Below are 21,301 nucleotides of genomic sequence, written 5' to 3'. Positions count from 1 at the left end.
TGGGGTTGTTCAGCCTGGAGAAGAGAAGGCTCCAGGGAGACGTTATAGCAGCCTTCCAGTACTTAAAGGGGGCCTATGAGAAAAATGGGGAGGGACTCTTTATCAGGGAGTGTGGTGGTAGGGTGAGGAGTAGTGGTTTTTAACTGAAAGGAGGTAGCTCTAGATTAGGAATTAGGAAGAAATTCTTTCCTGTGAGGGTGGTGAGACACTGGAGCAGGTTGCCCAGAGAAGCTGTGGCTGCCCCCTCCCTGGCAGTGTTCAAGGCCAGGCTGGACGGGGCTCTGAGCAACCTGGTCTGGTGGAAGGTGTCCTGGCTCGTGAGAGGGGTGTTGGAACTAGATTATCTTTAAGATCCCTTCCAACCCCAACCATTCTAGGATTCTGTGAAACAGGAGGGAGAGCAATAAAACCCATGAACCTCCTATTAGAAAGTGCTATACATAAAAGACAGGCAGCAAAGCCAGGATTTATCTATTTGTGAGCATGATAGCAGCCGCTGTTGTCCTGTCTTCCTACTGTATCTGACCTCAAACTCTGAAGAACAAAATTCTTGATGAAATCGAACAATGGTTTCTTTTTTCTCAGCAGCACTGGTATTTTCCAATGAGGAGGTCTGTTTTGTGCAGTCGTCCTAATACTCGGTGTAGTTCATCTGTTTAGTACTTTGGCACAGTGTATGCAGGAATGACTCTGAGATTGAGAAATGACCCTGCAGCATATGAGAAACATAGAGGAATGGGTTCCTAGGGAGTCTTCTGTTCTCTGACTCACAGCAGCCCTTTGTAATGCTGACTGCTACTTAAGTACATAAAACACTTCTCTGGTGATAAAAAGCTTGTAACCCCAAAGAATCCCGTTATATTCAGAACAGCTAGTTCTATCAGTCAGAGACTGTTTTTGTCGCAACCTTTAGGTGGCGAGAGAGGTCCAGTGAATTTCTTTTGGTGTTTCTTTTGGCCCTGGCTTGCTAAAATAAGGTTCAATAATCCAACTCCCCAGCAGGCTACAAGGGACAGAGGACAGTGTCAGTTGCCCTGGACTGGTTCAACTCTAGGAAACAAGTCAAAGGTTTACTTTGGACTATATGTTTTTATCCGTTCTCTTGAAGATAAGCAAGGAATTAACTTCAGGTGTCTTTGCTAGGGAGCTTCTGTAACGTCCTTGAAAGACAGTCTGTCTGTCTGAGGCGTTCCCTGTACAACAACTCAAAGGAGTAAAGTAATTTTTAGCAGAGAGGTAAGCAGCCTAAGCCTTAGCCGTTTGGTATCCTGCATTTATTACAGATCCAGAAAGATTATAAGTGAGCCATGGCATCAGCAAGAGAAACCGTAGTGACAATAGTCTAAGCAATCCTATTTCCTCATTCTGGAACTGCAGGTGATTGCTGACTGCCATCTCTTTTCTGGCTTTAGCTGTCCAGTCACTTAAACTCAGACTCTAAACTCAGGGTTCTGGAAAGGATGTATGAAATTCACCAGTTTTTCTCTCTATCAGTTTTGTGTTTGTGCATGAAAACAATTTTTAAAGTCTGCCAATAGCTGCCCTACTATAAAATCCACAGGGTGGGTGTGTCCTTCACTTGTGTGCTTTGGTCAGCATGAAAGATGGATTCTGCATTGGGAATTCTGTGTAGCATTTCTGATTAGATTTTCAAAGAGGGTGGGTGTTAAGCTATTAAAGTTTAGTGTATGTCATATGCCATATACGGAGAGTGGAAATAAGCCCTTAGACTTTGGAGAAGAAATCAGTGCTGAAATGATGGAGAGCAGTACTGGCTCTGGCAAGGTCTTGGTCTAGCAAAGACCAGCCTTCTCGAGTGAGTAGTACTGGTTGATTTGGACAGAACAACATGTCCTGCAAAAGCTGGCCCCATGCTGATCTAGAGATTCAGCAGGACAGCTGACAAGCACCTGGGATGCTCCGGCATTGACTGACACCAGGCACAGATGCAGTACATCTGATGAGCATGTATCATGCTGGCACGGCTACAGTGAATCTTTAGAATCAAGCATGGCCAGGCAAAAAACAAACCAAAACCCTTAGTACGCATCTGCTGGCATTTGAGACAGGAGTGTTTAGTCACTGTGTTTGGCCTTTAAAATCTTAATGAAATGTGCTGATGTAAAATTAGAATATGCACATGGATTCTGCAATTGTTAACTGTGCTTAATTTACATAGACTGCTTTATAGGAGTTTCAATGAGTTGAAGGACGAGATCATCTGCTGATTGATTTGATGGCTGTGTGCAACTATAATGCCTCAGAACTGGGACACAAGAAAAGAAAAAAGTGTGGAAATGTGACCCTGGAAAGAAATGGGACACTGCAAATATGTGTGTTGGTTTAGGCCCTGCCGGTACCGGAGAGCACGTTGCTGTTGCCCCTCCCCCACCCTCAGTCGGTCGGGCTGGCAGTGAGGCACAAACCCCGGGTTAAAATAAGAAGAAATGTAATACAACAGTGGGATAAACAGTCTGAACAACAACAGTGGCAATGATAACAACAATAAACAGCAATAACAATAAGCAAGACAGATGATATACAGAGAAATACTGCAAATGGTCAGGGAACAAACCTGACGCGTGGGTCCTGCCACCAAAAAAAGCCAAAAAGAAAATAAAAAGTTTCCGCCCCTGGACCTGAGTCAGCATGGTATGAATAACCCGGCTGGAGATCCCTTCCCCTCCTCTCTCTGCTGGGGAAACTTAACCCTATCCTAGTTGAACCAGGACAACATGGCATCTTACTCTTCAGCAAGTCTTATTCCTAGGTTTTTCTGTTGCATTGCCACCAAACCGGACAGCTGTGGTTTTTACCATATTTTGCCAGTTTTACTTGCTCTGTTGATATGACAGAGCTGAAAAAGAGGTGGGCTCCTCTGGTGGTTTGAACTCAGCCGGCAGCCAGACCCACGTGGCTGGCCCTTCACCTCCCCCTCCCCCCTCTGGTAAAACAGGGGAGGGTCAAAAAGGAGAGAATGTATGGGTCGAATAAAAAGAAAAGAATTTGCTAAATATAACAAGACAGCAACAATTAACAATAGTGAGTCCAAAAAGAAACGGGTAAAATGCAACAGTGGCTTACCAAGCACGGCGGCTGCCCCCCACAGCAACAACATGGCGAACAAGCAGACAGCATGCGAGCAAGCCCCCCTAAGTGAAGAGTCCTGCAAGAGTGGGAAACCTGCCACCTAAATCCCTTGGCATGACATCACATGCTATGAAACACTCAAATGAAAATTAACTCCATCCTGGTCAATAACTTTGAGTTCCATCTGTTATGACAGTCTGTAAGGCTGAGGAATGAGGCAGAGTTGGCTCAGCTGGTGGAGCAGGAGGCTTTGGATGTGGCACGGGGATGTTGCAAGACCTGCACAAGAGATAGTTTTTTTGGAGTAAAATGGGAAGATGGACATCGTCAAATTCCAACAGAGGTGATCAATAAGATAACAGCTTTCTTTTATTTTTGATCTGTTTTTTTATTTGAGAGCATCTGTAACACCCTGCTCAGACAAACCTTCTACATACCGTGGATGGGGATAAATCCCCTGTAGTGAGCATTAGGAATATGCTGGGGAAGACCATCTGGGTTACTCCTGCAGTGGGTAAAGGTAAACCCGCGTGTGGGATTACTTTTGCCCAAGGACCTGAGTGCACTTGGTGGGTGATGCAGAAGGACCGAGAGGTCTGATGTGTGCCTCAGGGAGATTTGATTTTAGGTGAGAATAGCCAATGAACTGGACTGTCATATAGCCCTGTTATTGCATTTAGTGCCTTGCAACATCCCCGTGCCACATCCAAAGCCTCCTGCTCCACCAGCTGAGCCAACTCTGCCTCATTCCTCAGCCTTACAGACTGTCATAACAGATGGAACTCAAAGTTATTGACCAGGATGGAGTTAATTTTCATTTGAGTGTTTCATAGCATGTGATGTCATGCCAAGGGATTTAGGTGGCAGGTTTCCCACTCTTGCAGGACTCTTCACTTAGGGGGGCTTGCTCGCATGCTGTCTGCTTGTTCGCCATGTTGTTGCTGTGGGGGGCAGCCGCCGTGCTTGGTAAGCCACTGTTGCATTTTACCCGTTTCTTTTTGGACTCACTATTGTTAATTGTTGCTGTCTTGTTATATTTAGCAAATTCTTTTCTTTTTATTCGACCCATACATTCTCTCCTTTTTGACCCTCCCCTGTTTTACCAGAGGGGGGAGGGGGAGGTGAAGGGCCAGCCACGTGGGTCTGGCTGCCGGCTGAGTTCAAACCACCAGAGGAGCCCACCTCTTTTTCAGCTCTGTCATATCAACAGAGCAAGTAAAACTGGCAAAATATGGTAAAAACCACAGCTGTCCGGTTTGGTGGCAATGCAACAGAAAAACCTAGGAATAAGACTTGCTGAAGAGTAAGATGCCATGTTGTCCTGGTTCAACTAGGATAGGGTTAAGTTTCCCCAGCAGAGAGAGGAGGGGAAGGGATCTCCAGCCGGGTTATTCATACCATGCTGACTCAGGTCCAGGGGCGGAAACTTTTTATTTTCTTTTTGGCTTTTTTTGGTGGCAGGACCCACGCGTCAGGTTTGTTCCCTGACCATTTGCGGTATTTCTCTGTATATCGTCTGTCTTGCTTATTGTTATTGCTGTTTATTGTTGTTATCATTGCCACTGTTGTTGTTCAGACTGTTTATCCCACTGTTGTATTACATTTCTTCTTATTTTAACCCGGGGTTTGTGCCTCACTGCCAGCCCGACCGACTGAGGGTGGGGGAGGGGCAACAGCAACGTGCTCTCCGGTACCGGCAGGGCCTAAACCAACACACATATTTGCAGTGTCCCATTTCTTTCCAGGGTCACATTTCCACACTTTTTTCTTTTCTTGTGTCCCAGTTCTGAGGCATTATAGTTGCACATAGCCATCAAATCAATCAGCAGATGATCTCGTCCTTCAACTCATTGAAACTCCTATAAAGCAGTCTATGTAAATTAAGCACAGTTAACAATTGCAGAATCCATGTGCATATTCTAATTTTACATCAGCACATTTCATTAAGATTTTAAAGGCCAAACACAGTGACTAAACACTCCTGTCTCAAATGCCAGCAGATGCGTACTAAGGGTTTTGGTTTGTTTTTTGCCTGGCCATGCTTGATTCTAAAGATTCACTGTAGCCGTGCCAGCATGATACATGCTCATCAGATGTACTGCATCTGTGCCTGGTGTCAGTCAATGCCGGAGCATCCCAGGTGCTTGTCAGCTGTCCTGCTGAATCTCTAGATCAGCATGGGGCCAGCTTTTGCAGGACATGTTGTTCTGTCCAAATCAACCAGTACTACTCACTCGAGAAGGCTGGTCTTTGCTAGACCAAGACCTTGCCAGAGCCAGTACTGCTCTCCATCATTTCAGCACTGATTTCTTCTCCAAAGTCTAAGGGCTTATTTCCACTCTCCGTATATGGCATATGACATACACTAAACTTTAATAGCTTAACACCCACCCTCTTTGAAAATCTAATCAGAAATGCTACACAGAATTCCCAATGCAGAATCCATCTTTCATGCTGACCAAAGCACACAAGTGAAGGACACACCCACCCTGTGGATTTTATAGTAGGGCAGCTATTGGCAGACTTTAAAAATTGTTTTCATGCACAAACACAAAACTGATAGAGAGAAAAACTGGTGAATTTCATACATCCTTTCCAGAACCCTGAGTTTAGAGTCTGAGTTTAAGTGACTGGACAGCTAAAGCCAGAAAAGAGATGGCAGTCAGCAATCACCTGCAGTTCCAGAATGAGGAAATAGGATTGCTTAGACTATTGTCACTACGGTTTCTCTTGCTGATGCCATGGCTCACTTATAATCTTTCTGGATCTGTAATAAATGCAGGATACCAAACGGCTAAGGCTTAGGCTGCTTACCTCTCTGCTAAAAATTACTTTACTCCTTTGAGTTGTTGTACAGGGAACGCCTCAGACAGACAGACTGTCTTTCAAGGACGTTACAGAAGCTCCCTAGCAAAGACACCTGAAGTTAATTCCTTGCTTATCTTCAAGAGAACGGATAAAAACATATAGTCCAAAGTAAACCTTTGACTTGTTTCCTAGAGTTGAACCAGTCCAGGGCAACTGACACTGTCCTCTGTCCCTTGTAGCCTGCTGGGGAGTTGGATTATTGAACCTTATTTTAGCAAGCCAGGGCCAAAAGAAACACCAAAAGAAATTCACTGGACCTCTCTCGCCACCTAAAGGTTGCGACAAAAACAGTCTCTGACTGATAGAACTAGCTGTTCTGAATATAACGGGATTCTTTGGGGTTACAAGCTTTTTATCACCAGAGAAGTGTTTTATGTACTTAAGTAGCAGTCAGCATTACAAAGGGCTGCTGTGAGTCAGAGAACAGAAGACTCCCTAGGAACCCATTCCTCTATGTTTCTCATATGCTGCAGGGTCATTTCTCAATCTCAGAGTCATTCCTGCATACACTGTGCCAAAGTACTAAACAGATGAACTACACCGAGTATTAGGACGACTGCACAAAACAGACCTCCTCATTGGAAAATACCAGTGCTGCTGAGAAAAAAGAAACCATTGTTCGATTTCATCAAGAATTTTGTTCTTCAGAGTTTGAGGTCAGATACAGTAGGAAGACAGGACAACAGCGGCTGCTATCATGCTCACAAATAGATAAATCCTGGCTTTGCTGCCTGTCTTTTATGTATAGCACTTTCTAATAGGAGGTTCATGGGTTTTATTGCTCTCCCTCCTGTTTCACAGAATCCTAGAATGGTTGGGGTTGGAAGGGATCTTAAAGATAATCTAGTTCCAACACCCCTCTCACGAGCCAGGACACCTTCCACCAGACCAGGTTGCTCAGAGCCCCGTCCAGCCTGGCCTTGAACACTGCCAGGGAGGGGGCAGCCACAGCTTCTCTGGGCAACCTGCTCCAGTGTCTCACCACCCTCACAGGAAAGAATTTCTTCCTAATTCCTAATCTAGAGCTACCTCCTTTCAGTTAAAAACCACTACTCCTCACCCTACCACCACACTCCCTGATAAAGAGTCCCTCCCCATTTTTCTCATAGGCCCCCTTTAAGTACTGGAAGGCTGCTATAACGTCTCCCTGGAGCCTTCTCTTCTCCAGGCTGAACAACCCCAGCTCTCTCAGCCTGTCCTCACAGGGGAGGTGCTTCAGCAGCCCCCTGATCATCTCTGTGGCCTCCTCTGGACCCGCTTGAGCAGGTCCATGTCCTTCTTACGTTGGGGGCCCCAGAGCTGGACACAGTACTGGAGGTGTGGTCTCACAAGATGGAGTAGAGGGGGAGAATCCCCTCCCTCGACCTGCTGGCCACACTTCTTTTGGTGCAGCCCAGGATACAGTTGGCTTTCTGGGCTGCGAGTGCACATTGCTGGCTCATAGTCAGTTTTCCATCCACTAACACCCCCAAGTCCTTCTCTCCATCCACTCATCATTGCCCAGCCTGTGTTTGTGCTTGGGATTGCCCCGACCCGTGTGCAGGACCTTCCACTTGGCCTTGCTGAACTTCATGAAGTTCACCCTGGCCCACCTCTCAAGCCTGTCAGCATCCCTCTGCATGGCACATCCCTTCCCTCCAGTGTGTTAACCGCACCACACAGCTTGGTGTCATCACTGAACTTGCCAAGGGTGCACTCAATGCCACTGCCCATGTCACTGACAAAGATGTTAAACAGGGCCAGTCCCAATACTGACCCCTGAAGAACACCGCTCGTCACCGCTCTCCACTCAGATACCAAGCTGTTGACCGTCACTCTTTGAGTGCGGCCACTCAGCCAATTCCTTATCCCCTGAGTGGTTCATCCATCAAATCCACATCTCTCCAATTGAGGATGGCATGAGGGATGGTGTCACAGAGTTTGAAGCGTGCAAATAAACTCTTATGTTCTTACAGGGATTGGCATACAATGTTGCCTGGGGAAAAAATAGGACTTCCAGTTGAGAGTGGAAGCTAAGTATCTATCACAGTAAGCACCGTGTATTACAGAAAATGCTTTTGTGATGCTGTGCCTGAAGTGTCAGTTGTGCAGTTTTTCCACCTCCTCTCATTCTCAAATTCTTGCTAAACAAGTTTATGACTGGATATTGAGTTTTCTCACTGCTGTATTGCACATATAAACAGATTAGCAAATGCCATTTCAGGCACTGAAACAAACAGTGGGCAATCGGGCTACAGGCAAATTACCAGATAAATACAGATAAATTTAGTGGTAAATACCATCTGAGGGCTTGGGGTTTGGTGATGTAAATTTCCCCCGTTGAAACATCCAATCCTACCCCTGTAAACACTTTAGACTTGCAACTAATTAGGGAGCTGTGAGCCACGTGCCTCTTTACGGCAACGGCCAGAGGTGTTAAATAATGCAGTCTGTAGAACTAGAAAGTGAAATGAAATGTTAATTCAATTTCTGCATCTTGCATGGGGCTAGCAATGCTGATTCATTCATCCTCGTTCATACATTCCCCTTCTTTCCTCTAGGGTGGTTCCTTCAGGCTAGCGCAAGACTAACCAAGGCTTCCGATGTTTGTGTCACTTGAAACTATAAACAGATGCTACCAATTAGCTAAACAATGGACAGCTACTTAAGTGAAATGAAGAGCCTTATCCTGAAAGCCTGACTCATACAAGATCACTGACCATCTAACCCCTACAGGGTTATTAATCATTACAGCCTTCGTGTTTAGGCTCTTTTACAACCCAAGAAGTTAGAGAGTAGGAGCAAGAATTCTGTCACTTCTGCCATCTGAGCTGGGCAATTCCCACTCATAGCCTGTATAGAAGAGGCAGGGAGGGAGGGAGGGAGCATCAGTGATTTGGATCTATAGCCCTTCCCTTGACTGTGAAATAAATACCTCAGGCTTGGATTTGTCACTGAAATAAAAATCAGTGACAGACTGAAAGAGCCTTCTCTATGCCAGTGCTGAACAGCACGGCTGCAGTAGCCTTTTTGGAAGACACGGGGAAAAGAGGCACGTGGACTGTAGAGAACGGCAATGTCCTGTTGGACCCACTATTATTACTGTAGCCAGAAAAAGAGAACAAATAAAGTGATTCACCCATTCTCTGGTCAATGGCAGTGGGCTTATATTGACACAGCTGTTTATTCCTTTGTTTCTGAGGTCCAAAGTGCTATTTAAATGTATATGTTTTCTTCTGATGTCTCAGACAGCACCACTGTTCTCATTCACAAATGGAAAGCCAAGACATCCCTTCTAGCCTCTGCTCCATGGCACTCCATAGCAACAGAGCATTCTTGGACATGGCCAGCTTTGTCAGGCAGATAACTGCTACCAACAACTAAACAGGCATATGTATGGGCTCAGGGTAGAACGGTAGCTAAATGGGCAAAAATCCTGACATGCCAGAAAGGGCAGATAATCAGGAGACACTGTCAGGTCAGCACTGGTGGCTCTTGACCTGTAATGTTAACACGCACAGTCGTGAGGCACTGCTTGGTCTGTGTTGAGTTGAGGAGATTCCTCACCCTCTCATGGATTTTCTCTCAGGTGAGATCCAAACTGGAATTTCACCTAACGAAAGGAATCCAACTGTCACAATTCTCCCGGCAAAACTGGCTGCTTGAGGCTTGGATGGGCACACGCTTTGCTGGGTAAGAAACTGTCTGGATGGCCGGGCCCAGAGAGTTGTGGTGAACGGAGTTAAATCCGGTTGGCGGCCGGTCATGAGTGGTGTCCCCCAGGGCTTGGTGTTGGGGCCACTCCTGTTTAACATCTTTACTGATGATCTAGACGAGGGGATCGAGTGCACCCTCAGTCAGTTTGCAGGTGACCCCAAGTTGGGTGGGAGTGTTGATGTGCTCGAGGGTAGGGAGGCTCTGCAGAGAGACCTGGACAGGCTGGAGCCATGGGCTGAGCCCAACTGGGGGAGTGTCCATAAGGCCAAATGCCGGGGGCTGCCCTTGGGCCACAACAACCCCCAGCAGCGCTACAGGCTTGGGGAGGAGTGGCTGGAGAGCTGCCAGTCAGAGAGGGACCTGGGGGGGTTGACTGACAGCCGGCTGAACAGGAGCCAGCAGTGTGCCCAGGGGGCCAAGAAGGCCAATGGCATCCTGGCTTGTGTCAGCAATAGCGTGGCCAGCAGGGACAGGGAAGGGATCTTACCCCTCTACTGGCACTGGGGAGGCCGCACCTCGATTCCTGGGTTCAGTTTTGGGCCCCTCACTCCAAAAAGGACATTGAATGACTCGAGCGTGTCCAGAGAAGGGCAACGAGGCTGGTGCAGGGTCTGGAGCACAGGTCGTACGGGGAGCGGCTGAGGGAACTGGGGGGTTTTAGTCTGGAGAAGAGGAGGCTGAAGGGAGACCTCATTGCCCTCTACAGCTCCCTGAAAGGAGGCTGCAGAGAGCTGGGGATGAGTCTCTTGAACCAAGTAACAAGCGATAGGACAAGAGGCAACGGCCTCAAGTTACACCAGGGAAGGATTAGATTGGGTGTTAGGAAGCATTTCTTTCCAGAAGGGGTTGTTGGGCATTGGAATGGGCTGCCCAGGGAGGTGGTGAAGTCCCCATCCCTGGAGGTGTTTAAGAGTCAGGTCGATTCAGCGCTGAGGGATGTGGTGAATGTTGGGAACTGTCAGTGTTAGGTTAATGGTTGGACTGGATGATCTTCAAGGTCCTTTCCAACCTAGTTGATTCTGTGAATTCAGTCCCCTTCTGGAGTGACATCATTTGATCCCTGTGGGTACACTATTTCTAATGCCTCATTCATCACATCCTTTCAAGACATCATATAAAATCACAATGATCCCTTCAGCCGCTCATATTAAATCTCCACATAGGGATGCACACAAATAATTCTTCTTTCGTCCCTTTTCCCCTTCAGGCTACTTACTTCTTCCTGCCGTGTGCTTCAGGTTTTATACTCCCAGTGGAACTCACACCCTCTCCTTTATCCCTAGCTCCTGTTCCATTACTGCCCTCCAGACTGTTTCCATCTTCCAGTGCATTCAGTGCTCTCTTCCCTGTACCGCCAGGCTTCCCTACCCAATCCTTTCCTCCAGTCCTCTCTGCTTCTCCGCATACTCCGTGAAGTCTCCTCCCCCACAGCTCTGCCTCTGCTTCCTCCCTTTCTCCTTTGACACTCTTTTCTCCTCCTCTCCTCTCTTCTCCTGCTAGCTGCCCCTGCTCAAACCAAGAGTTCCACAGGGCAAACACAGTACTTTCACCTCACCAGCCCTGCCCTCCTGCGCAAACTGCAGGGTCTACAGCTTTGAAAGGACATAAAACAGACAAGCCTGTCAGGCATCTCAAAGCAAAGTTAATGTTATTGTATAATGTTATATAATACATTATACTCTTATATAATATTATATAATGTTATCTCTGTGCAGTCTGGGCATATATGCCAGGTACGGCTTTCACTGCCATGGGAACGGGTACCAAGGTAAAAACAGGAAAGAAAGGAAGACACAGGGTAAGACTGCAATTCATGCAGTACCTTCCTGCTGGGTGGCGAAGATTACGGGGCCCAAATACAGGCAGCTTTTCCGGCATTTTGGACATGAAAGAGCACCCAAACTCCCGTGCAAAGCAGGGAGATACACAGGAAGACCGACAGGAGGCTCATGTTCTTCTGAGGTGGCAGCAGCAGCCCACACAGGATAACCCAGGGCATCAAGCTCCTGTGCTTAGAACCTGAATCCCTCAGTGGGTTTCCTGCCTGTTCTGCCATCACCTTAACATCCAGCTGTGGAGAAGATAAAGCATTTCCCTCTGGTCCAGCAATTTATTTTTAAGGTGGACATAATGCCTCTCTTAAGCATCTCACAGAAATACCACGTGGTTTAATCAAGGCATCAGAAAGCCCAAGCAAAAAGTAAACATCAAGACCTAAGGAAAAAACAGGGGGGTTCAACCAGGTGACCTCCAGAGGACCCTTCCAACCTCAACCATTCTGTGATTCTGTGACTGAAAATCCAGTTGTGAAAAGGCCGAGTAATTCATCTGCTCAAAGACACGACAAAGCAGGTTCCCAGATAAAATCCACCCAAGTAACATACTGACACATGCCGGGAGTGCTCATACTTTTGAATAAAGGGCACCACATTTACAAAAGAAGGCCCCTTCACTTAAGTAAACAAACCCAACCAAACCACCACATTTCTTATTACTCCTCTGCATTTGCTCTTGCAGGTTATGGATTGATGGAAATCTGTTCTCAATGCCTGTAAAGTTGGCATGGTAAGGGTGTTCATGAGGCAGAACAATAACATAGTATTCTTGGGGCTTCCCCCTGTGAGAGAGAAATTTCCTTAAGTTGCCAAAGGCAGCCCAGCCTACTCGAGTCCAGCCATCATTCTCCCGAATTCCTGATCAGCCCTCATATCCAACAGATCCTACACAGGACGTGGAAATCGGGTCCCAGCCAGGTACAGAATGATCAGCAAGAAGTCATTCCTGATGACGGGATTCCTCCAGCAAAGCACTTAATTGTCCCATGAGTCACCTTGCTTGTTATTTCACTCTAGTGAAATTGAGATTACCTGTGTGTCAGTGATGGACAGGTCTCAAGGAGTAGTGATAAAAAAACAGCTTTGCTTGATAGAAAAATTACTCTGACCTGATATGCCTATGTGAGTGTTTGTGTGCAGATGAACGGTGGGCGCGGAAGAAAATACACCTTCCCAGCGCACTTAGTACATAAAAAAGGGAAACAAAACAGTCCCTTCAAGACAGTAGGTATGTGGGGCAAAACTTTGTTACTCAGAGCCTTGCACAATCAGATCCTACTTCAGAATAATGAAGGCACAGTAAAATTCTCCCCTGTGCAAAGCAGCAGCAAGGCAAGGGATTTATATGGGTGCAGCTCCCACAGCATTCTTTCAAACTATATCCTGCAGTGTCAGACTACATTTGAGGCTTGTGTATGTGGCCTGCCTAGAAGCTGTGTTGTCTGTACAGTTGCTGTTCTCTTTTCTAAAGAGATTCTCTTTTCTTCTCTTCTCTAGAAGTGAGTACTTTTATATCAGATCTACTTCACCTGAGTCATGGTGAGGGTAGATGGCAGGTACTGAACTGGAAGGGACAACACAGTTGCATAAAGTCAGCAACGCTATTGTTTCTGTCTGACTGTCAAGCAAGACGTGTCAGCGTGAAAAGCTCTCTCTCACTCAGTAATACTGGTAGAGGATGGATACCAAACCTGAACCTTTGCTCAGAGAAACTGGTGTAAACTTGCATTCTGCAGCATTCCACTACACACTGATCTCCAAAGGTCCTGCAAGGAAACAGCAAAACAGAGTTGCTCTACTTACACGAGAAGGAAGCGACTCTGTCTAGAAGTGGGAGTCTACCTACTTTTCCTCCCCCAAGTTGACGGCCAATCGTGTCCAGTATTTCACTGCTCAGAGTGACACTGTCTGGCTCAAGAGCTGGCCTGAAGGAGGACACAGGATAGATGCTGCATGTTCTCAAACACAAAGCTACGGAATGCCCCTTGGAACACTGAGAACGGCTGCTCACGCTCCTCAGAAACTGACCTTGACCCTATATGCTCATCCCACAAAAAATTCCTGACCTAAGCAAGCATTTATGAAGGGAGTGGGTGGGGTTCCTCCTACACAAACTGAAGGGGAGGGTCATGCAGCTCAAACAGAAGGACACAGGTGGCTGTATGCTAGAGGGGATGGCAAATGAATCTCAGTTCCTCTCCGGGTAAGGATCATGAGCATGCAGCGTGAAATTCAGAGGCAATAAATGTGAAACCAACGGAAGGGAATACATCTGTTGTATTTGTCCACCTGAGGCATCATTCAACAGCAGAACTCTCCAGGGAACTGCAGAAAATTATTTCATGATAACGAAAGCATATCATAAAGAGAAATACAGAATTTCCATGGAACATAAATCTCACATTTCAGGGCATAAAGACAAGTATCAGTTGACAGGGGTGACAAAATCTTTCTGCAGGGTATTTTCTTCGCACAGTTGTATTCTACACGGGTTTTCATGCCCCCTTCTGAACTGTCTAGTCCTGACCACTGAAGGAGACTTGCTAGGTGAACCATGGCTTTTCTATATATCCGTACAAGAGTTATCACAATTTTTCTACTGAAGTTTATCCGAGAATCACGAGTCCAATTTGCCCAAGAGGTCAGAAAGTGAGTCCTTCCGGTCATTCAGCTTGTGATCTCACAGCACGAAGTCACTCAGGTAACTGATTTCCTTAAGAATTAGTTACGTGTTTTGAAAAGCAGAAAGACTCCCAACAGGATTTGGTGACTTGAGGTGTTGGGAGGTGGTATATGAAGCTGCACGGTGAAAAGCTGAATCCCTCTGACTGGAAGGATAATGCAAGTAACCCTCAGATCCATCTGTTCCAAGAGATGATGAATCGAGTGTCCTGTTCCAATGGTGCCTTGATCATCTGGAGAATAAGGAAGCAAATTTCCATAATGAGAACTGACACATGACATAGCAAATGAAAGCGACTGGGGAGAAAAAGGGAGGAGTTGCCCTCCACTTTATGGAAAGGAAGAATAAGACATATAATAGAGGTAAGCTGAAAATTCATAATGCCAAACATAAACCGGATATGCAGACCCACAGTGAGGCACATGAAACGGAAGCCCCTAAAACTGTGGCCCATAATTAACAAAAACATGCAGAATTCCTCATGCTGATGAGTATCTGACAGAAGCTCATCAAACCCATTATTTTAGCCAGGAACTATCTCATTCATAAAAGGGTAGGACACCACAGGAAACACGAGCAAGCTGATCCTGTCTTTACGTACAAAAGCTCACTTTGCTGCACTAGGCTAATGAGCATCCCTCCCAACTAGTTGAGCTGGCCCTTGACATGGGAGGGAATTACGGGAAGGAATCTGTGCCACACAGAAGCACCCCAAGAGAGGTTTTTACAAAACCTGCATTTTCACCTTCGTTTCCAAGGTGGGAGTTCAAGTGGGCTGTAGCTAAGCGATGAGAAAGAAGCATAGTAGCAGCCCACTCTGGGAGCTGGATGAACGTGGTTTGGTTCACTGAGGAATGGGGAGATATTGAAAGACTGTTTGATCTCTTCTTTGATATCAGACGTAATTAGTGGCATACTGGGTATTTGAGAGAAAAACAGCAGCCTTAATTTATAGGGCCTAAAACTGTCTCCATAACTACTTTTGCAAACCTGATGTTCACCAGACACATAACCTATGCCTTTCAAGGACCCTTTACTCAGAGAAGGATAAAGAAAATGGCTGGAGGCAAATTCTAGTGTCTAGAACAGGTGATGAATTGTGGTATGGTTCCCTTCAAAATCAATCTCATTTCCCTGGTAGTACTGACTGTAGGTTAGCATGTGTGCTGTTTGTCTTGCTTCACATTGCCCACGTGAAAGCTTGGCATCCCATTTTGACTAGTCATCCATTTTAGATAATCAATGAAGAGAGGTAAGAACTACTAGTATATGATATACCCCAGTTGCCTTAGATGGTGATTTTATGGAAGAACAAATCACCATCTTTCCACTGTCTGTGGCAAGAGCTGAGATGTTTAGCCCAGACTAGATGTCAAACGTTTTTCTGGCTGTAATTACCTTAGATGATTACTACTTCCATGTTGTCCATTCAATGTTCCTTCTGATGTTACTGCAGATGACAGTTCAATTATTAATGAACCGCATTAAAACCAGATGAAATACCATTATATTTGGCTCTACCAGTCCCTTGCTACAAAGGATGGAGTCTGACTGAACCTAGAGGATAGTCAGTGAATGACAGCAGAGAATGACCAAGAATAATACCCATGAAGAGCAAACATTCTTTTCCGCTACAAGTTCAGTATTTTGGTTGAGCAGTACACGTCAGAGATGGCCAGGACACAAAACCTTTCAGCGCATGGCTGTACCTGCAGATGCAGAGCAATGGCTCTAGAGCCCTTCCTTACCAATAGTGATTACTTTCTGCTACTGCTAATTTAAGCTAGGTTTGAATTCATGACTGAGAGCGAAGCAACCCTCTATTATATTGCTGTAATGATGTGTCCCAGCTACAGCTTTTGTGTGAAAGACTTCCGCACATTTGACACAGACACAATTTCTTGGGTACAACTGCCATGTAGTCTGATGTAGCAATGCAGCGTATGACAAAATGCTGACCTGGTCTCAAGTCAGTTCAGGTCTTTCAGTGTGCTAACAGTGACTTTCTTTAGCGATGGTACAAGGAATCCCAGACCAAAGGTTGTATTTGCATAAGAAACTCCCATTTAAGATCATATTACATTGGTTTTGCTGATGATGATGATAGTCAAGAGACTTAAGACTAGTGCTGATGCAAGTATGTTTTTACTTGCTATGCCTCCAAGTGAAATGCAGGAATTGGCAAAGAGCCATTTGGTCTTCTCCATTCTGGCCTAGCTGTAGACCACTTCAAGCTAGACTGCTCTACAGTTTTTATTGAAATGGGTCTCTAAAGGTGTAAACAGCTGTAAACAGTCAAGCTGGGCAGGAACACTTCAGCATAGTTTATCACTATTGTTGTGCAAAATCAAGGATTTGGGGTGATGATTTTTTTTTTTTTTTTTTTTTTTTTACCTTTGCTTACTTCTGGAGGGCTTTCATCTTCCCTATGCCAAAGTATCGTGTCCCTCACATTTTCTCCATGACAGATAACTTGAATTACCCATTACAGTCTTCTGAACCATCAGCCCTCCTCGCGGAACTGTTCTATTAGAATACGTAGTGACAGAAGAGAAATTCACAACTTTCCACTTGTTGTTTTTTAATTAAAAAAGCAAGCTCACTACCCTGGACCTCAGGAGAGCAGACTTGGCCTCCTCAGGGACCTGCTTGCCTGAGTTGCATGGAATAAAGCCCTGCAGAGAAGAGGGGCCCAAGAAAGCTGGTTGATATTCAAGGATCACCTGCCCGAGCTCAGGAGCGATGCATCCCGACAAAGAGGAAGTCAGGCAAAAATGCCAGGAGAACTGCATGGATGAACAGGGAGCTCCTCAACAAGCTCAGACATAAAAAAGAAGCCTACAGAGGGTGGAAGCAAGGACACGTAGCCTGGGAGGAATATGGAGAAACTATCGGAGCACCCGGAGATCAGGTCAGGAAGGCTAAAGCCCTGATAGAATTAAATCTGGCCAGGTATGTCACGGGCAATAAGAAAAGCTTCTGTAAGTGCGTCAGTGATAAAAGGAAGACTAGGGAACATGTGGGCCCTGGAACGAAATGGGAGACCTGGTTACCTGGGATATGGAGAAGGCTGAGGTACTCAATGACTTTTTTGCTTCAGTCTTCATTGGCAAGGGTTCTGGCCACACTCTCCAAGATGCCGAAGGCAAAGGCGGGGACTGGGAAAATGAACTGGGAAGAACCACCCACTGTAAAAGATCAGGTTTGAGACCATGTAAGGAAGCTGAAGGTGCACAAGTCCACGGGACCTGATGAGATGCATCCACGAGAACTGAGGGAACTGGTGGATGAAGTGGCTAAGCCACTATCCATTATATCTATGAAGTCATGGCAGTCCAGTGAAGTTCCCTCCAACTGGAAAGGATGAAAAAAGCGCCCCATTTTCAAAAAGGGGGAAAAAAAGAACAAGGGGTAATGGCTTTAAACTAAAAGGGGGTAGATTCAGATTAGACATAAGGCAGAAGTTCCTTCCTGTGAGGGTGGTGAGACACTGGCACAGGTCGCCCAGAGAAGTTGTGGACACCCCCTGCCTGGCAGTGTTCAAGGCCAGGTTGGACAGGGCTCTGAGCAACCTGGTCTGGTGGAAGGTGTCCCTGCCCATGGCATAGATTCTATGAGCTACCTTAACTGAGGTATTTGATGCTTCACACTTATCAAAAGATGAAACTAATAAAAGATTAGTATTTCAGCGGCTGCTATTGGCAATTAATCTTACATTGGCACTTTCAACAGATTAGCACTAAAGTAAAAGAGAGACCACTCAAAACATTTCGTTCAGGAGATGCTTTTTGTAATCTCAATTACTTGTGTTAAGAGTCTTTCCATCTGGAGAAAAACTGCTACTGTGCAATTGCCTCCATGCAATAATGCCTCTTAAACTTCTGGGTACTCTGAAGAGATATGTGTGCAAAAGGACTGATTTCTATCAAGCTATTTCTCAGAACACAAGTGCACAGATCTTCCTGGACTGTATGACTTCCTTGTCATTTCCCAATATGCTGACTGGATTTTTAATAGTTTGCATATGACAAGGGGCAGAACAGATGACACATGAAAACTGACACGACTTCATACTGATGCAAGGATTCAGCCACCGCCCCCCGTACGTCTTTCTATGAATGTGAATGGACTTCGGATGAGGACCCTCAGAGATCCTCTCTGAAACAACAAAGAACTGGAGTAAAACATGCAAGCCTAGTCTGTGAAGAGGAAAGATAGTGGGATCCCCTTTTTCCTGAAGTGTCTTCAAGATTGGTTTTATTCGGAGGCGTATGCTGCTTAACATGTGGGAAATCACTTGCCGGAACTCCCACATACATGTTTACATTCTGCCCCTTCTAGCCAGGTGTTGCTACCTGTCCACCCCAAACAGTGTTTTCTTTTGTGAACAGTTCATGTGAACTGAAAAACAGCACAAGCCGGCATGTATTTTTAAAAAGATTTGTTTGAGATGGGTGGTAATATCAACGTCAGTATTAGCCCTGTTCTATTATTACTAGCAGCAAATTACAAGTACCTCCTTTCACAAGGAATTTAAGAGAATCTCTTGCTGATCTCACACTTTGCTTCACCTTCTGGTAAGGTAACAGCAAGGTTAATTCACTGAATGATTTAGAACTGTCCCACCTGAAAATTAAGAAATAATAGGAAGGTGAACTTCTTAACGTACACAAACTTGCTCTAATGTAAAGCATCTCCAGCCTTCACAGACAGTAATAAACTCATTCACCCTTCCTTTCTTACTCTGTCTTTGTCCCTCATCAAGTGCAAAAACATCTATACTGCATGATGCAAACATGTTGTGTAAAATCACCTCCACTAAAAAAACAGTTTGCTCTGCTTTTTAGATTTCATTTCATAACTAGAGACTTGCCAGAAGATGTAACATTTCAGGACAACATGCACAGCAAGAAACATACACAAGTTTTAGGAATATGAAGTGACACTTTATTTCTGGAAACAAGAACAACTTTTCTACTCTCAGTTTCCTGCACTGGCCCTCAACTCTCTGCAGCAAAAATCATTCTAAAGCAAGCGGTCTTCTTCTGAAAGTTAAGAAATGCTGCTACGAAGGAAGTAATCAGAGTTGTTACTGTGAGAGGCAGGTTCTTTCTTCCTCAGAGAAACATGTCCTTGGCTCCTAATTCCTGTTCACTTGATCCCTGCTTCCAAGGAGGAAAATGACTGCTTTTTCCCTCTTCTAAGCACTGATTACATCAATAAATGGCTCCTTAGTGCTAGACCAATAGTCCCAACATCTGGTCACTACACCTTCTCTGCTTTCCACGCTAAACCAGAAACCTCCTCAAAGGACTGGTAGTATTTCCCAATGCTGGATGCAGGCTAGACTTTCATGTCATCTCGGCAGGTCTCACTGTCCACTTCCTCAAGGGAAGCAGAGGGGGAGGTGCTGATCTCTCTGTGGTGATGAGCGATAGGACACAAGGAAATGGAATGAAGCTGCATCAGGGGAATCTCAGACTGGACATTACGAAAAGGCTCTTCACTGAGAGGGTGGTTGGTCACTGGAACAGCCTCTCCAGGTCACAGCACCAAGCCTGTCAAAGTTCAAGGAGCATCTGGACAATGCTCTTCTAGTCACATGATTTAGTTTTAGGTAGTCCCGAGAGGAGTGGGACTCAATGATCCTTATGAATCCCTTCCAACCTGAGATATTCTGTGATTCAATCATTCTTTTTTAACATCTCTGGCAGTAAGATGGCAAAGAGTATGAAGACAAAACTCAGGTGAGCAAGACTAGGAGTCTGCTTCTGCTGCTAAATATTACACAGATGTTTCAGTAAGATCACAGTACGCTACATTACTGGTGAATCCGCGCCAGGAAGAACTGGTTGTGGATCTGAAGGTCAGGCGCAGCCTTGGCTACAGTGACCAGGAGGCACTGGAGTTCAGGACAGTATCAAAGCAAAAACCAGGAACACAAGCATGGGTTTCAAGAGAGCAGGGTCTGGAGCACAGGTCGTATGGGGAGTGGCTGAGGGAACTGGGGGGTTTTAGTCTGGAGAAGAGGAGGCTGAGGGGAGACCTTATTGTCCTCTACAGCTACCTGAAGGAAGCTGCAGAGAGCTGGGTTTGAGCCTCTTTAACCTAGTAGAAAGCAACAGGACAAGAGGCAATGGCCTCAAGTTGCACCAGTGAAAGCTCAGGCTAGATATTAGGAACCATTTCTTTTCAGAAGGGGTTGTTGGGCTGCCCAGAGAGGTGGTGGAGTCCCCATCCCTGGAGTTGTTCAGAGTAGGGTCGATTTGGAGTTTAAGGATATGCTGTAGGTGGGAACTGTGCTAGGCGAACGGTTGGACTGGATTATCTCCAGGGTCCTTTCCAACCTAGATGAATCTGTGAAATTATGTGAAACATGCAATGCATTGGTATTTCTCAACAGGTGATAACTGCGAGTTGAGAAGGAGTTTGACTTCACCCTGGCTTTCATCAGCTTTGTGGGCAGATGATCTTCAAACTTTGAGAATTCTGAGCCTGAGTGTCATCCCAGCTCAGTGAAGATGCTAGTGACAGCCTGCTGTGATCCAAAAGAGCTCAGAGGGTCTTGCTTAGAACTGTTATTTGTAGGGTCCAAGATAATTGACTCTCATCAGGTACTTTTCCATTTCATCCCAAATAGGATGACGGAATATTCTGGTACTTTTTACCAGTTGTGCAAGCCCAGAACTTGTTAGATCTTGGAGTTGTGCTATCACCTCCTTTGGGCCACAACCCAAGCATAGATGTACTAGGCTGTCAGGAGGTCTTGATTGTTCATATTGTTCTTAAGCAGTAAGAGAGGGGGGCAGAAACCAAGTGGACTAATGGAGGCCTTAATGCTCCAGTCCCCTGCCTTTGTCATTGTTCTCAAATGGTAGGAGAGGAGGGGGCAGAAATGAAGTGGACTAACGGGGGCACCTTAAGCTCTGGTCTACTGCCTTTCCCAAGCCATTTGAGTTGTCATGTGGCCTGTTCCCAAGGAACAGGAGAGGTGGGAATCAGGAGCGTTAGAGTAGTGCCTTTATGTTCTAGTTCTGTACCTCTCCCTATTTATCCTGGGTTGGCATGTGACCCAAGGGGGGAAAAATTGCACTAAGCACTGAGCAGCCTGAGAAGCGGGGGGGGGGGG

At 45.8% G+C, this 21,301-nt stretch overlaps 2 long non-coding RNA genes across 2 annotated transcripts in view; one reads left to right on the top strand and one right to left on the bottom strand.

The window, feature by feature from the left end:
* Window positions 1-21,301, top strand: part of LOC113490382 — a 145,937-nt gene that overhangs the window by 107,935 nt on the left and 16,701 nt on the right. The window lies entirely within an intron of this gene.
* LOC113490384 lies at window positions 13,749-18,985 on the bottom strand. The gene is made up of 2 exons (XR_003400219.1): window positions 18,689-18,985; window positions 13,749-14,404 (listed from the first exon to the last, which is right to left on the bottom strand). It is a non-coding gene; the product is annotated as an uncharacterized LOC113490384 (long non-coding RNA).

The sequence above is a fragment of the Athene cunicularia genome, assembly GCF_003259725.1.
Source record: "Athene cunicularia isolate RWA chromosome Z unlocalized genomic scaffold, athCun1 chrZ_part4, whole genome shotgun sequence".
In the NCBI taxonomy this organism is placed as follows: Eukaryota; Metazoa; Chordata; class Aves; order Strigiformes; family Strigidae; genus Athene; species Athene cunicularia.
This window is presented reverse-complemented; position numbering and strand designations above follow the sequence as displayed.